A 4,803-nucleotide genomic window follows, 5' to 3' on the forward strand; every position below is an offset into this window, starting at 1 on the left:
CGTCTGGGTACAGTCCCTCGTCCTCAGAGAGGATAATATCTAACCGTAGGTATCGGAGTCCAGGGGGTCTGAGGGATGTCCTCGGACTCTTCCCCCGATTTGCCCTCTGCTCACCGTCTGGGTCTGAGGGTGGCTCAAATGGTGAGGGATTCATGGAGAGGGAGCTTGAATCTCGAGCCCAGATCCAGGACCCCCTTGAGGTGGAGGCTCTCCACATCATTTCCACCATAGATGAGCTGGAGCTGGGGGAGCTAAGGGCCTCCTTCAGTATCTCGAACGCTATCAAGCTCCGGCTACTGAAATCAATCGATCGAGCCAGCTATCGGAACTCCGAAGAGTTGTACTTATATAAGGGGTGTTTAAGGCTGGCCTTATGCTTCCCCTCCATCCTTTCTTTGCCCGGGTGTTTCGGCACTACGGGATTTATCCGACCCAACTGACGTCGAACGGATGGCGGCAGATGCTTAGCTTCGTCATCCTTTTCTCTAGGCACCAGAGGCCTCTCTCCCTCCCTCTCTTCATCAACTGCTTCCTCCTTCAGACCTGTAAGGGGCTTTCAGGTTGGTACTACTTCAGCCCTCGAAAGACCTTCGGCTGCTGAACGGTTATCTAACGTCGATCCATGGGTGGAAGGAGAAATTCTTCTTCGTGAGGTAGTCCGAGGGGGTGCCCTTTGGTACCGTCTGGGATATCCCCAATCTGAGGACAATGAACTCCACCCCTGCCCTTCTTGGGACAGACGTGGAGTCGATGGCGATGGCGAGGCGTCAAGACACCTGCCCTCCAATTGAGTCCGACAGCCTTAAGTCCGACACCATTTTGTTCAGATTCAGACTTAACCCAGGTGAGTCTTAGGCCAGCCCAAGTTTACTTGCCTTGGGTATTTGTATTTCATACTAACTCCCTTCGTCTTCATGCAGTGCAAATCTCCAGGGCCAAGGCTAGGGCTGCAGTTGCGGAGATGCAAGTCTAGATAAGGGAGGCCAGGGCACGGGATGCGCAGCTACAGCAGAGACTGAAGAGGAAAGAGAAGAAGAAGGGGCCCCCCTCCTCCGAAGCTCCCCAACCAAAGAAAATGTCCAGGGCCAAAGGACCCAGTACCGAAGCAGTTCAGGCCATAGCTTGTCTGCCCGAGACTCTTCCCTCGTGGCAGACTTCAGAAGCCGAAGGGCTGGGAATGTGAGGGCTAAGGTTGGCTTCATCCCTTGGTGGTCAGTCAAAGAAGACGACACTCTATCCGTCGGGCGTGTCGCTCATGAGCTGGTACTGAAGGGTAGTCTCCCCTAGATGCCACCGAAGCACAACGACAAGGGATGACGGCCATGATAACTAGCGCCTGCATCTCCATGGTAGGGGTAAGCTTCGGTCCTCCAAACCTTAATTTATTATCATTACAACATACTGACCATCGGTGTCTTATGCAGGCCCAAAACCAAGTGGGTCAACTGGCGATCCGGGCGGAAGCCGTGGCCCTAGATCTCGAGGCTTCCGAGCGTGAGAAGTCAGCCCTGGAGAATGAGCGTTCGGTTCTCCTCGAAAAGGTGGAGCACCTGGAAGCAGACCTTCTTTGTACTCGCCAAGAATGCGATCGAAAGCTTGCGGAGCTGAAGGCATAAATAAAGGCAACGGTTCAAGAGGCCGAAGCCCGAGGGGCCGAGAAGTATAGGGCCTCTGAGGGCTTTCAGGAGGAGATCAAGGGCTCCATCGCCCCTGGGTTCACAATGGGTGCTACTGAGGTCCGAGACTGGGTCCTCGAGCATTATCCCGAGGTCTCTTTCGAAGACAGCAGGCTCATCTTTGAAGAGGAGTGTGTCGAGGCAGCCCCAACAGCCATTGAGGTTGCCGATGCCGATGACGAAGGCTATAGCGAGGAAGGTGAGGTTCAGCTGCAACATGAGGTGCCTCTGACTCCTGGTCACAATGGCTCCGATCGGGAGACCCTCCACCATGCGACGACAAGGCCATGAACCCGATGGACGCCCCCTGAAGCCACCCTGCGTCTTACCTCAGCCTTCGGGCTCTCTCTCTCTCTTTTTTTTTGTGATGTGATCCTTCAGCCCTTTTCATGTAATCTTGGCCTTCGGGCCTTTCAATGAACGAATATTTTCATTTTTTCGGATACCTTTGCCTTTTGCTTTTTCGCATTTTCTTTCTAATAAGGGATCTTTAGCCCATAGGTAGGTGCAGGAAGGCCAAACCCCTTGGCGGCCCAAGGATTAATATGCCTCCACTCTAGTACGAGGCTTGGTTCAGCTCCATTGGCCTATCCGAGAGGCTTCCCAAGTCCGAGGGCCGTGGACTTTAAGGGATCCTAAATAAGTAGGATTTTCACCAAGTGTTGTGTTCCCCTTCAGCTCTAGCCGAGGGGTCTTTTAACCGCTGGTCCTAGGCCGAACATCCAGCTGAGGGTAGCTCCCTCGGCCATCGTCACATAGGTGAGGACCTTTGGCTGTATCCCTTCGGAAAATTTCCTTTGAGTCTGCCTTGATCAACAACCGAGGTAATGACCTTCGGCTGTATCCCTTCGGCAAAGCTAAAGCCACCAAACAGGAGAATTCCTATCAATTGCCGTAAACCAACTTACATATTTTTCATAATAAAATCCTCCAGAGAGCGTAGGATGAGGAGTTACAACTTGAAAGTTCTTAGGAGCAAAAAATTATAAAATGTGTGTGTGCTTGCTACTTCACTACTGGTAGAATTTTCTTAAGTTCTTCAAGTTCCATGATCGGGGTACCTTTTCTCCCCCCGTAGTCTCCAGGTGATAGAACCCTGGTCGTATTACCCTTAAGACTCTGTAAGGACCTTCCCAATTTGGAGCTAGCTTTCATTGATGCCTCGGGTCTGATACTTCTGCCCTTCTGAGGACGAGGTCACCCATTCTGAACTCGTTCTTTTGGACTTTGGAGTTGTAGTGCCTCGCAACCCTCTGCTGGTAGGCGGCAATCCTTTCTTGCGAGGTGTCCCTAACTTCGGTCAAGAGGTCTAAATTCGCTCGAAGTCCTTTATCATTTTCTTCTTCATTGTAGTACTGAATCCGGTGGGTTATGGCCCCTACCGCCACCGAAAGTACAGCTTCGATGCTGTAAGTTAAAATAAAGGGTGTTTCTCCGATGGCCGACCTATCAGTTGTGCAGTAAGCCCAGAGGATGTTGTACAACTCATCTGCCCATAACCTTTTGGCATCATCCAGTCTCTTCTTTATTCCTTGGAGCAGGGTACGGTTGGTTACCTCTGTTAGCCTGTTGGTCGATGGATAATCGACAGATGTTTTCCTGTGGTCAATGCCGAGGGCATCACAAAACAAACTGAAAGTCGGGTTGGTGAACTGAGTTTCATTGTCCATTACCACCACCCAAGGGATTCCAAATCGATAGACTACCGCCCTCTAGAAGAAGTTCCTTACATTCTTTTTGGATATCATCACCAGGACTTCGGCCTCTGCCCATTTCGTGAAGTAGTCTATCACCACCACTACAGACTTCCTTTGTCTCGTGGCCAGAGGGAATGGGCCCAGGATGTCCATTCCCCACATGGCGAATGGTATTGGGCTTGATAGGATGAGAGCTCGGTAGAGTGCTACCTGGAGACGGGGGCGAACATCTGACACTTGACGCATTTCCTGACTAACGATTCCGCATTCTTCCTCATTGTTAGCCAGAACAAGCCCTGCCTCAGCACTTTATGTGCCAAGGCCCGGGCTCCCAGGTGTTGGCCATGTATCCCTTCATGCACTTCTCGGAGTGTGTACTCACCATCGGTGTGGTTCAGGCACTTGAGGTACGGCACGGTGAACCCTATTTTGTACAGCGTCTCGTCCTTCAGAAGGAAGCGTGCTAACCTCATTCGTACCTGCCTTGCCTCGTCCCTATTCTCGGGGAGTGGTCCTTCCTTCAGGTATTTGGTTATGGCATCCATCCAGCTATGGCCGTGTTCGCCTACAGGTAATACCTCTTGGGGTCTTTCGGTACTTGGTTGTGGTAGCACTTCAAAATACATCGATCGTCCAAGGTCTGTGAAGTCGGAGGTGGCCAACTACGACAGTGCGTCTGCACTAGCATTCTCTTCTCGTGGCACCTGCCTTACCTCGAATTCCTTGAAGGTTTTTATTCTTTCTCGCACTGTTTTCAAGTACCCAGCCATCCTTTATTCTTTGGCTTCATAGATTCCATTCACCTGCCGTACCAGGAGCTATGAATCATTATACACCACCAGCTCCTGTACCATCAAATCCCGTGCCAGATTAATTCTGGCTATTAACGCTTCGTACTCTGCTTCATTGTCAAAGGCATCGAAGTCAAACCTAGGGAGTACTCGATCTTGAAACCTCCAGGGCTGACCAATATGATCCATGCGCCGCTTCCTGCGCTGTTGGAAACACCATCCACGTACAATACCGAAGCCTTTTCTCCTCGGTCCTTGAAAAACTCCTGGGGATCATCAGGGAGCATCGTCTCGGCTATGAAGTCTGCGAGGGCCTGTGCTTTTATTGAGGTTCTCGATTTGTACTGGATGCCGAATTCTCCCAACTCTATGGCCTAGTTTACTAGGCGACCGGACATATCTAGCCACTGCAGTATCTTCTTCAGGGGCTGGTCTGTGAATACGCATACCGTATGTGATTGAAAATAGGGCCTCAGCTTTCTTTCCGCTGTTACCAGGGCATACGCCACTTTCTCCGTCTTTCTGTATCTTGTTTCGGCATCTAGCAGGGTTCGACTGACGTAGTATATTGGCCGTTGTTGCCTTCCTTCTTCCTTCGTCAGTACTACACTTACTGCCACTGTTGATACAGCAAGGTAC

General features: G+C 51.1%; 1 pseudogene; it reads left to right on the forward strand.

Moving 5' to 3' along the window:
- The first annotated feature begins 750 nt into the window (after nt 1-750).
- The window catches only part of LOC122070138, a 19,005-nt pseudogene continuing 14,952 nt past the window's right edge, over nt 751-4,803 (forward strand).

The sequence above is a fragment of the Macadamia integrifolia genome, unplaced genomic scaffold (assembly GCF_013358625.1).
Source record: "Macadamia integrifolia cultivar HAES 741 unplaced genomic scaffold, SCU_Mint_v3 scaffold836, whole genome shotgun sequence".
NCBI classification, from domain to species: Eukaryota; Viridiplantae; Streptophyta; class Magnoliopsida; order Proteales; family Proteaceae; genus Macadamia; species Macadamia integrifolia.